The sequence below is a fragment of the Mesoplodon bidens genome, assembly GCF_964165515.1.
Source record: "Mesoplodon bidens genome assembly, contig: HAP1_SCAFFOLD_103, whole genome shotgun sequence".
Taxonomy (NCBI): Eukaryota; Metazoa; Chordata; class Mammalia; order Artiodactyla; family Ziphiidae; genus Mesoplodon; species Mesoplodon bidens.
The window spans coordinates 948,994-962,033 of record NW_027672700.1 but is presented as its reverse complement, the minus strand read 5'-3'; the positions used below and the strand labels follow the sequence as shown (position 1 = coordinate 962,033).

The window sequence follows — 13,040 nt, the reverse complement described above, 5'->3', positions numbered from 1 at the left end:
TTTTCCAAAAATTCCAGAATCTTCAGATTTTGGTAGCCCCTGCTTACTGCCTTTTCCCCCCCATGCCAAACCCCCACCCCACCCCGCACACATTTATTTTTTGCCAGTTGTCCTCCGGGGGGCTTTTCTTTATATAGTTATTGCAGCAGTTTGTTAGACTACTGACCCCCAGTGAAAATGACCCTCCCCCCCGTTTTCTCACCCTGTGTAGTTTTGTTCCACCTTGACCTGGGTTTGGTCACATGACTTGCTTTGGCCCAATGGCATATCAAGAGCTGAAGCTTGGAGAGTACTCGTGCTTTAGGGCTTGTCCTCATGGAAACCTGACATGTTAGGAAGCCTGGCTAACCTAGTGGAGAATAGGCCCAGGCCACAGCCAGCATCAATGGCCAGACATGTGAAAGCAACCAGCCCCAGTCCAGCAACCAGATGATGGCAGCCTCAGTAGTCACCTCAGGAGAAAGCAAGATAGATCCACCCAGGGGATCCCAGCCCATTCTGCTGATTCACAAATTGTGAGGAGATAAAGTGCCTGTTGTTTTAAACCACCAAGCTTAGGAGTAGTTCGTCACACAGGAAGAGATATAACTATCTTCACTGTTAGATTATCTTCCCATTTTATACCATGTTTCCCCTCAAACGACTGTTCCTTTATCCAAGATTCTAGAAAAGAAATAACAACTGATGAGCCTGACAGAGCCTTAACATTTTTTAAAAGCTTTATAAACTTTTAAAATAACTATGTTAATAAAATCAATATTTATTTGATCACAAAATTATTTTCTTCAGTTGCCTTAAGGAGTAATGCAGAATTGTACTAAGTTTATAAATCTGGAGGCTCTAAAAATGTGTTATTCCTTGGATTCAAGTCCTAGTGTACTTTATGTGGGCATTCACGTTTGCAAAATGATTCCAGGAAATTTGCGATTTCATTTTACAACTTTGGCCTAAGGAGTCTTATGATATTTTACCTGAGAAAAATAACACATTAATTCCACTTTCAGCTATTAAACCCATGGCTTCCTGTATTTTCTAAATTCCCTATCAGTAAAGAAGACTACGTATAGCGTACAAGACTGTCATGATTAGGAGGAAGGTAGTACAGAAAGAACCTGTCAAATTAGGCATTGCCCAGTCATGTCAGTATACTAACGTGGGGAGCCACAGGCAGCTTGAAGCCTGGAAAAAAGACAGATACAATGTAATGATTATCCTAAGGATCCGGATAATGATTCCTATGATTTTCTTTTAAATATTAATGGCAGAGGATTCTGGGGAAATGATGGTGGCTACAGAGAAGATTTTTATCCCTGAATATGCCACCCCTCCCCTAAATACACAAGCCCCCACCCCCACAAAGAAGAAAGAAAAGCATCTAGAATAGCAAGATCAAAAACCCACAGACAACATCTACAACAAGGTGTCCACATTAACTGCAACATACAGCCAGGTAGGAACAAATCAACAACAGGAAAAAGACCTACATATGTGTATCCCAAGGTGTGTGGGAGGAAGACGAGGGAAGGACTCTCTCTCTCTTTCAGGAGAGCCAAAGGTTACTATGGTTCAAGAACTCACTGAGACAAAAACTCATTGAGAACAGCGACAGAAACCGGGAGTGAACGTTGCAGGCTCCACCTTGCAGCTGAGTGCAAGAACTTTGAAATGTTCTGAGGATGCCAAGTGTTCTGGGGTCTGTGAAACCTTGACACCTATCATACCAAAGCACCATTCCAGAACAAGTCCCCATACTCAACAAGGACAAGAAAGAGGAGCCCTGGGTAAATGGGCAGAGGAGGGCCGAGGAGGAAGATTTGAGAAATTTTAAGGTCATTTTTAAAAATTATGTTGTGAAAATAATAGAAGATAGTGAGCCCTGGAGTTCTGAAGCTAGAAATTATATTCTGATCTATGATTCCCTCCTAAAGTGGAAACTTATTTCATTTAAAAATGAGTGACAGAAGAGTATTCCATTCACATCCTGTAGAAAATCAGTGAGGAAAAAAAAGAAAAAAGAAGGGTGAAAAGAAAGTTCCAGCAAATCCTGAAAACGTGACAGAAAGACACGTCCACAGAACAAATGAAATTTATTGCCTGATATTGCGGAAAAAGTAAAAGAAATTTTAAAAGGAATAGAAACTGGTTTTAAGAAAAACATAAAAGAAATTAGAAAAAATCAGAAATGAAGTGATTGGAGAATAGCAAGATTTGAAAAGGTGAAAAAATTCAGTAAGTAGTTTGTTTAAAAAAATCATGTCTCGAGAGAAGGTTAAACTAGAAGGAACACAAGTTTGAATAAACACAGTGGATAATGCCTCCTTGGAGAAATAGCTGATTTCAAATCCAGCATAAGAAACGAACTAGATGTTCCTGTTACACCTTGTCGTACAAGAGAGCTGGGAAGACTTCAAAGACTACTGTGGTTGTGTGGAAAGGACTCAGGAGCCAACTTGAACAGGATCCGTGAACCTAAGAGGGGACAATCTCTGCATCGATATTTATAACAACCTCACTGAAAACAACAACAAAGAAAGAAAATGCCTCATTAGTCATCTTCGGAAGCTACTTTGCAGTCAACCTTTCTCTCTCCTGTTTTTTTCCTTTTTTTGTAAAACTGGTAAATAAAATAAAAGAAACATTTATTCTTCCTTTCCTAATTAAACTGTAACTCAGGGCAACCAAGTATTTGATGAAATAATGTTCTAGCTAGTAAATGAATAATAATCTAATTAGTAGACTATCACCATTTGGTACCCTTAATAAATTAATGGAGCTAGACATTGATCATTAATGGCTGCAACATCACAGTAAGACAGACACTTTATAGTTCCTTTTGGAATTCATCAATATTATCTATGAAGTAAACTTGACAAAAAATCACACCTGAATTATGTCAGTGCTCTAGATCTATCTACCAACTGACAGTAAATACATGGGCCAAAGGAGCATGATAAATGTATAAGCATAAAGGGGATGCAATCAGCATAATCCAGACAGTTGGGAACCCTACTGGATGAATGCTTTGAATTCAATGACAAACACTTGCAAGAAAAATGAGCAAATTGAGTTCTTTTAAACCTATACTTTAAAAGAAATTGTGTTTGGATCAGCAATCAAATAAATAATGGTTATTAAAATAAAAATACATGTATAGGACAATCAAGGAAACATGAACTGACTGGCTATTTCTTGATATTAAGGAATTATTATTATTTGCGGATGTGTGATAATGACATAGTTGAGCTTACAAAGGGCAGTTCTTGCATTTTAGAAATGTGTATACTGACGTTTTCACTGAGAAAAAGAAATCTGGGATTTGCTTTAAAATTGCTGGGGATTATGGCGGTAGTAGTCAGAGAGGGTGTAGAGAAAATGTATTGGCCTGAAATGGACATTTGATGAGAACAATTGATGAACGTTTCTACTTCTTTCTTTTTACTTCTGTAGATGTTTGAAATTTTCCATACTAAAACATGTTTTATAAATGTAGATGGCTTGCAATTTGCTCTTCTGAGCTCTCAGAAGGCAAAAAGCCATTCTTAAATTAGGAGCTTTCTTCTCTAGCCAAAAATTCTAATGATAATTGTGTCCCAACTGGCCAGTGCACTCAGATTGCTCTGAGATCTGTTGGTGGAAAAAAATAAAGAGGCTCTTTAGTCTTAGAAGAAAACAACAAAGAGTAAAGGCTGCTGCTAGGTCTAGGGCAATAGTGTAGTATCAGTATAAGACAAAATGTTAGTTTCTTCCAAAATCCACTTGTTACTACTGTGTATACTTTTGCAGCAAAATATCTTTTCTACATTGTCAGCATTAAAGTAAATTTACTATTTAGGTGGCATTTAAATTATCATATGCTCAAAGCCTAGAAAGAATCCCCTAGGCTGAAATGACATGAAATCTTATTTTGGCCATTGTAGTGTATTCTCCAGTCCTACTTGCTTTGTCTATAACTGTCCTAAAAAGGTGTGAGGAGATCTGCCAATATGAATGCCAGGATTCAAAATGAGTTCTTTGCAGCTTGCTTCCTTCAGGATCTTCTGCCCTCAGACCCATGTATTTACTTAATGCCTCAGATTATTGTATATGTCACATCTTTCCAACTAGAAGACAAGCTCCTTTAAGGGCAGTGACGAGTCTCATCAACATCGAATTTACTCCAACACCAGTGCTTTCAAAATGTGTGTTGCTTAGTATATGTCTGACCGTAAGAAGTTATAGAAACAATTCTACTCTAACTAAATAATAATGATATTACTACTACTATTTCTACTACTACTGCTAATAAAATGTATGAAATAGAGTATACATGGGAAAATAAAGATAACACTGGAAATCCCAGACTATAAAATGAATGATCCCAAAGCCACTTGCCAATCCATTGACTGTAAACAGTTACTTGTGAATTGGTCAACATTTAAATGCATAATTGAGAGAAGGGTTAAAACAAATTTTATTACCAAAAAACACAATTTTTATACCTACAATTTTTGAGCTCAACTAACCTGTAGTTTTAACAGAAATAGATGAGATTCAAAGTATTCATTCAGGTTCCTAAATGATCCATTCCCTATCTTTCCTTATGAAACAATCAGTTATAACTCTAATAATTTGTCAAGGATTCACCAATCTCTACTTCCTTTATTTTCCAAGGTTTGGTATCATTACAAAATCAAGTCCTTTGGCGGAATGTAATAGTTTCAAAATCCCTCATCAGTATTATTCACTGGGATAAAATAATATGAAAATTTAACAAACACTGACTATGTGCTGAGAAATGATCCTTCAGTGATTCACTCCAGGTGGAGACTAGCATTCAGGCTGCACCTGAGGTAGAACTGTTGCCTGACCTCTGAGATTCTGCAAAGAGACCATATTTACATCTTTTGTCTCTTTTAACTTCCCTAGTCCCCTTCTCTACTTTCAGAATAGTGATTCCCAGATAAGGACAAAGAGTTCAAACAGTGTGGTTAAAGGCGTCATTAGTCTGCTCTGCAGCCAAGTTACTCACAGAAGAAATAAGTTGGCTTTCACAGTTGTTAGTTTCTTCCTGGGCTTTGTTTAGAGGGGTCTCAGCTCAAGCAAGCAGCCTGTCAGCAGCCTGAAATAACTCTGTGGAAATCTAATGGCATATATGTAAAATATGTCTATGAAACCTTTTATTCAATCTTAGATCCATAATTTTACTACTTCTTTAGGCCTGGAAAAGGATATTCAGCTACAAAAGGACAGAAAAGAAAATGTGTATAATACCTCATGCCCTCCTCACACCCTAGAACCTTATTTTACCCGTTTCATCAGAAAATGATGTATGCTGTAAGAAACATTTTTAAAATTAGTTGATCAAATATTTAAGTGCACCAAGTCTCTGTATTTATTAAAGCAAATATAGTTACCTTTCTGTCCCTTTCTAAAAGAAAGCAAAAGATACAGTTCTTTTTTCTTAAGACTCAGGGTTTATGGATATTAATTATTACACTGTATTGACACCCAGACATGTTTATAGGAGGCTTTTGAGACATACAGAGCTAGTTATTCCCATACCAAATGGCACTTCTTTTTCCTCTGCCTTCTGCTTGTATTTTTTCTGTTGTGATTATACCCTACTGAGGCTGCTACATGTCTTTCTTTGATTTGAGATTCTAAAGGTAAGACTGTATAGTCTCCTTTTTACAGAATAATAATGGGTTTTATGACTGTTTGCCTTCAGAAGCCTCCTTTTCCACTCATTCTCATTTCATATCTATGGTGAGGTGTCTAAAACAGATGAGTTAGTTCTGAACTGGTGATATATAAATCAATTATTATTTGATTCATATTCAAAGCAGCTCCTCCTAAAATAGTGGTCTTCCTGCCTGTGGGATGTAGTCTAACCTACTGCCTGGATTTACACCCACCAACATCCATATTTTGTCTATTGTTACCTTGGACACTTGTAGGAACTGAGTGAGTTTCTGTTTCTATAGTGTCCATTGACAGACAAATGAATAAAGAAAATATGGCACATATGTAGAATGGAATGTTATTCAGCCTTAAAAAATAAGGGAATCTTGCCATTTGCAACAACTTCGATGAACCTTGAGGGCATTATGCTAAGTGAAATGCGTCAGAGAGAGAAAGACAAACACTGCATAATCTCACTTTTACGTGTAATCTAAAAACGCTGCTCTCACAGAAACCGAGTAGAATGGTGGCCGTCAAGGGCTGGGGAGTGGAGGAAATGGGGAGTTGTTGGTCAAAGGGTATAACCTTCCAGTTGTAAGATGAATAAATCCTGGGAGTCTGATGTACAGCATGGTGACTATAGTTAACAACACTCTATTGCATACTCAAAAGTTTCTGAGATAGTAGATCTTACATGTTCTCATCACACACACACACACACACACACACACAAAAGGTAATTAATTGTGTAAGGTCATGGGTGTGTTAATTAACCTTATTGTGGTATAATCATTTTGCAATATATACATGTATCAAATTATGATGTTGTACACCTTAAACTTATACAGTGTTACATGTCAATTATATCTCAATAAAACTGGAAAGAAGAAAAAGATTTACATGGAGAAGGGTGAGGCTGGTAGAAAAAAGCCACTGCTTTGAGCAGTACCGAGGTGGGCGGAAAGCCATGGGGCTCTATTAGCACTGCTGGGAAGGCTCTGCTCCCACGTGTGGGGAGGGGGTAGGACAGCACAGCTGTGATCCTTATTGCAGACCCTAGGCAGCCTCAGGCAACTTTTCAAAGTTAGATGCTGAAAACCAATAAATGAAATTATAAGGAAGAATTACATAAATGTCTTTATTCTACTTCTGGTCCTCTTGGCAACTTTTTCCATCTAAAAGCTGCGCCCTGCAGTTCTCAAAGCAGGAACATTAACATGGATCAGAAGTTTCCAAACTTTTCATCATCAACCCCTACACCAAAAGAAAAGTTGAAATTTTATGACCCCTAGTATATGAAGTATCTTGTGTGTTTTTAATATTTATCAAGAGAACATTTAACAGTTACCTACTATGTGCCAAGAGAAAATAAAAATAAGACGTAGACGTTAAATGCAGATTTTGTTCCGGTATTATTCTTCCTTTTGACTTCAGTATAAGAACTATTGAGCTATTTGCTGTCCCAGTAAGGGGGTAAACAAACAATTACAGAATCCTGTGAGCTCTTCCCAAGTTTGCAACTATAGGGTTGGTCCTAGAATTGCTCAATAACTTTGTATTTTGATTTAAGGGGAAACTAAAAGAACTTCCTGTCCCAAAGTAACTCTGCTTTGTGGAGACTGGAGGTGCCGTGCAACTGACTCAAGATACTGTTTATTTGTTTAAACAGTTAAATGAGTAGTTTCTATTTAACAAGTGAGCACAAATTTTCACAACAGTACCTACCCCATGACATAGCTCAGACGAAAACTCTGAGGGAAAGGAAAACTATATGGGCAAAAAGTCCAGGTTCCATCCACTGTACATGGGATATTGATAGGCTTGTAAAACTTACAGAGGTACCTGGGGGTACCCAGGAACCCTGGGTATTTAGTACACAGATCAGCAAAGGATGGTGGAAAATAAGACGACACCAGGTCAGGGGACAAATTAAGCAGGTGAAGCTGGTCCTTTATACTCTTTATACTCTTTTCCCTTCTGATATACCACGGCTCTGTGCAGAATATGTTCTGTATCCTCAGTAGACCTACACACACACACACACACACACACACACACGTGTAACACACAAACATGCATGCATGCATGAATGTACACATACATGGAGTCCCCAGTCTTCTCAGTTAAAGTTCAGCTTGTAGTAACTAAAGAAAATGTATAATGCCCTATATTTTATAGATTTTAAAAATACTTGCACTTTAAGAGAAAACTTTTAATGTCTGAAAATCCCTTCTGACGAAGGAAGTTATTTCTGATATTGGAGGTTGACAGTTTCACAGAGAAAACTTCAGGAGCACAGAGACATGCCTGACCCTCTCCCCACGCACCATCTGGGGAGAATTCACCAACACAGAGGCTCAATCCCTCTGCTAAGTCAAAATCAAGTATACCAACATCATTATTTCACAGAGAATACCCTACCTCATGTTAGGCATTCATATGTATTTTATTTGTTGAAGAGAGGAAGAAGATATAAAGGAGGGAATCATCCGAAATTACAGAGGACAGCACTTAAGTCAATATAGATATTTAAATTTAAGGTAAAATTCAATGATAATTTGAAATTATATGTGGAGTTTTATTTACTAAAGAGTATTTTGCAAAAGTTCAACTCCTATTTTAACTTATATTTTCAGAGAAGGTATTTGGTCCAAATGAAGAATACCTTCAATTATTGTTCTTTTATTGCAAGCAAAAAAGGATTTATACTTCTTTTCATGAAATATGCTTGTTTGACAACAGAAGGATAAATAGTTTATATTTTTAGAAACAACAGTCAGGCTACTGATATTCTTAATTAGTTTTAATAAATATGAATGCTTCTTATCATCTACTCTTTAGCTTGTACCTGAGGAGTTGAATACCTCCGGGAAGATATGTGCTCCAGACCCGTAAATATGCAGTTCACAGAGCCCACTACCAGAGGGCAATAAAGAAGTCAAATCTTGAAACCATGGAGTGAAAATAGTGGGAGTTTAAATAAAAGCAACATTTCACAGTATGCTTTTCTGACCAACGTTATATCTAATAACTTAATGGATTGTATGTACATGGATTCTGAAAAGTCAGCAGCACACTTCACTGGTCAATTTCTATGATAAGGGGAACGTAATTGGAGTATAGAAAAACAGTATACTTACATCTTAAAATTCCACCCTACAGAATCTACTACTCACTATTGAAAAATGGTAAGAAGAATAGCTTTCTGTGTCTCAGTCACCAGTTAACATTTTCAAGAGTAGAATTTATCTTCCTATGATGCTCAAATACACAGGAAAAATGCAATGGATAAACTCTATATGACATGTGAAAATAATTCTTCAAATGGAAAAAGTAAAAGATCTACAAGGAACAGTTTTATATGCATTAGTGTGGATATATACATAAAGAGGCTCTAAGAAACATAAGAATCACTTCCAGGAAGTAATTTTAGGTAGAAGAGAATTAACATGGATGAGGAAGAAAAGAGAGTTGGTTTTAAGACAGTTTCATTTACTTGTTTTTTTGTGTTTATTTGTTTTATTTATTTGGTCTTTGGAATATAAGGCAACAGTGGCTTTCACATCCGTATCCCAGTGGAACAAAGGGACCGAGGTCTATACTGGAGCCCAGCCATTGTTTGACTAGCTTGTAATAATACTGGTGAAATACAGCCAAATCATTTGAACTACAAGCATCCTCTCTGACAATAATCTTAAGACATCAACATTATAAATTAAAGAAAGGAAAGAGAGAATACTGTTTTCTTTAGAGAGAAAATACAGATTCTGGATCAAATCAATAATGTCAGCAAACCTCATGGCTATAAAATATTCTGCTGCCTATCATTTAGATCATGCCTCTAGAAGAGGGAAACTGGGTGACAATTTCCCCAGATTTTATTTTTAATTCAAATATTTTAGATAAGAGGCATCTCTAGTAAAACACGGTATCATTGATTTTTTCCAAAATGATAGCTCACAGGAGTTCCTCTTTCCTTCTCAAATACATATGGGGAAATGGAGGTGGGTGGGTTAGAGGAACTATCTAAATAGAGCATAGTAATCAACAGTTTGTTTTTTTAAAATACAAATTTCTATTTAAATTGTTTCCAGAGACAGAAACACACAGAGACAATTCCATGTGACAACAGTGGAAGAGACCAGAGTGATGCAGCTGCAAATCAAAAACTGCCAACACCAGTGATTGATGGCCACCACCAGAATCTGGTTAGGACAAAGAAGGATCCTCCCCTTGAGGTGTCAGAAAGAACATGGCCCTCTCAACACTCTGAGTTTGATCTTCTGGCCTCTAGAGCTGTGATAAAATAAATTTCTGTTCTTTTAAGCTAACAAGTTTGTGGTATCTTGTTATGGTAGCCCTAGAGATAACAGTATTTGATTCCTGAGATGGCAACTGTATTCTGACTATGTAATGACTATTCCAAGATGATCAACAGACACAAAGATAAAGAAAGGCAAAACTGAGACTAAGCCCAGTTCTTTGTATTCCCAGAATAATAAATGATTTTTTAATTAATTTAGATCTCTTTGTCTAACCCTTCTGCTTTTCAAAAGACTATGTGCGACCAATCAAGTAGTAATATGTTATACTTTCATTTTAATTCATCTCAAATTATTTCTAATTCCCCTTATGAGTTCTTACTTGACCCATGAATTATTTAGGAATATATTGTATAATTTCCATTTGTGATTTTCAACAAATTTCTGTTAACGATTTCTTATTGCATTCTGTTGTCATCTGAGAGCACTCTTTGTATTGTTTATATCCTTTAAAATGTACTGAAATTTGTTTTATGGCCTAGCATATAGTATATCCATGTGCATTTGAAAACAATGTATATTCTGATGCTGTTGGGTGGAATGTTTTATAGATGGCTGTTAGGTCTAGTTGATTGATAATGTTGTGCAAGTTTTTTTATTTTCTTGTTGATCTTCTGTCTGTTCTGCTATTGAAAGAAAGGTATTAAAGTATCCAACTATTATTGTAGAACTGTCTGTTTCTCTTTTCCGTTGTGCCAATTTTGCTTCATTGTATTTTGAAGTTCTGTTGTTAGGTGCACATAAGTTTATAATTATTATACATTCTAGATGGTATAATCCTTTTATCATTTTAAAATATCTTTGTCTCTAGTAAAAATTTTCATCTTAAAATATATTTTTTTCTGATATTTTCTTAGCCACTCCAGTTTTTTTGTTGTTGTCTTGTTTTGTTTTGTTGTTACTGTTATGGTATATCTATTCCAACCCTTTTACACTTCACCTATATATTTTCTTGACTCTAAAGTGGGTCACTTTCTTGTTGATGTTATATACATATATAACTGTATATTACTTTCAAAAATTACATATATAATAACAAATTATGGCAGACTTTGAACTGGACCTTTTATTTTTTTCGGTACGCGGGCCTCTCACTGTTGTGGCCTCTCCCGTTGCAGAGCACAGGCTCCGGACACGCAGGCTCAGCGGCCATGGCTCACGGGTCTAGCCGCTCCGCGGCATGTGGGATCTTCCCAAACCGGGGCACGAACCCGTGTCCTCTGCATTGGCAGGCGGACTCTCAACCACTGCGCCACCAGGGAAGCCCTGAACTTCACCTTTAAATGAGTATGATTTAGACAGTAGAGCTTCCCTACCAAATGCAAATAACTCACTTGAACTCTCTTTTTTGTAAAGGACAGACCAATTCTGCCAAGGGGAATTCTTGAACTCATTAGATATGTGATATTCATTATAATTCGTTGCATTTAACACCACAGAAAGGACTTGATCAAAGGCTATTTTACTCTTTTCTTCCTCACTGGATGATTAGCTAGGTTCATTTTTAAATGGAAGATATACTCTAGATATTTAAATGTAGGGCATCTCTTCCTTTCAAATCTCAGAAAGAAAGGTGTGCTTCAGTTTCCCTGCAGAAAGCTCTAGTATCTTACCCCCTTTTGAAAGAGGAACTAATCCTTCATTCTCTATTCTTCTTTGTCTTCTTCCCTTCATCAGCAATGAGCCTCTTTATCATTTTTGTCAGCCCAAAGAATAATTTTTCTCTTTCCAGGCCAGTCAAAAATTGTACACTACAAAGTAAACGGAAAGAGCTTTATTTATAAAAATAAAACAGCTATGGCATTAGTTCTTAAAGAGTATAAAATGTTGATCCCTCATTCCAACAAAAAGTCTTGTTAGCATTTAGGGTTCAATGAGAGGCAATAAACAAAAATGTTTTGGTGACTCATTTGACATCTTTACTAAAAGGTTTGAACTCATAATGGTGAATATCAGACATATTTGTGTTAGGCAATTAAAATTAAATTATATCTAGACGTATTTTAAATTACCATATTAACATTAACAAGTAATCTTAGAACTCATCTTGAAAGTAAAAGGTACTTTTATACTTTATAATGAAAAAATCAATAAAATGTGCCTTTATGAAGAGAAAATGTAATTATAATACCAATTAATGTTAACTGGTCACTTTTTATTGAAGTAGAGTTGACATACAATATTATGTTAGTTTCAAGTGTTCAACATAGTGATCCAACATCTGAATACATTTGAATTGGTCACCATGATAAGTCTAGTAACCATATATCACCATACAAAATTATTACAGTATTATTGACTATATTCCTTATGCAGTAGATTGCATCCCCAAGACATTTATTTTATAACTGGAAATTTGTACCACTTAATACCCTTCACTTATTTCTCTCAGTCCCCATCCCCCTTCCCCTCTAGTAATCACCAGTTTGTTCTCTGTATCTACAAGTTTGTTTCTCTTTTGTTTTCTTTTTTAGATTTCACATATAAGTGAAATCATACAGTATTTGTTCTTCTCTGTCTGACTTATTTCACTTAGCACACCTAGTACTCTAGGTTAATCCATGTTGTTGCAAGTGAAGATATTTCATTCTTTTTTAGGACTAAGTAATATTTCATTATATATGTGTGTATATAGACACCACATCTTCTTTATCCATTCATCTATTTATGGACACTAGTTTCTTCCATATCTTGGCTAGTATAAGTAATGCTCCAATGAACAGAGGGGTGCATACATCCTTTCTTATTAGTGTTTTTGTTTTCTTTGGATAGATACTCAGAAGTTGAATTGTTGGATCATATGGTAATTCTATTTTTAACATTTGGGGGAACCTCTGTACTGTTTTCCATAGTGGCTGCACCAATTTACATTCCCACTAACAGTGCACAAGGGTTCCCTTTTGGATGACGGCCATTCTGACAGGTGTAAGGTGATATCTCACTGTGGTTTTGATTTGCATTTCCCAGATGATTAGTGATATTGAGCATCTTTTCATGTGTCTTTTGGTCATTTGTATGTATTCCCAAAGCAATGTAACCCCTATCAAAATACCAATG

At 36.3% G+C, this 13,040-nt stretch overlaps 1 protein-coding gene and 1 pseudogene across 7 annotated transcripts in view; both read right to left on the bottom strand.

The window, feature by feature from the left end:
- The window catches only part of LOC308609797 (uncharacterized protein), a 258,883-nt gene extending 250,140 nt beyond the window's left edge, over window positions 1-8,743 (bottom strand). For all 6 annotated transcript variants that reach the window (XR_014014347.1, XR_014014348.1, XR_014014349.1 and 3 more), the window contains exon 1: window positions 8,510-8,743. The gene's annotated coding sequence lies outside the window, so the exon portion shown is untranslated. The remainder of the gene's footprint in view (window positions 1-8,509) is intronic.
- The window catches only part of LOC308609817 (centrosomal protein of 78 kDa-like), a 405,903-nt pseudogene that overhangs the window by 378,477 nt on the left and 14,386 nt on the right, over window positions 1-13,040 (bottom strand). The gene's annotated exons all lie outside the window — the stretch shown is intronic.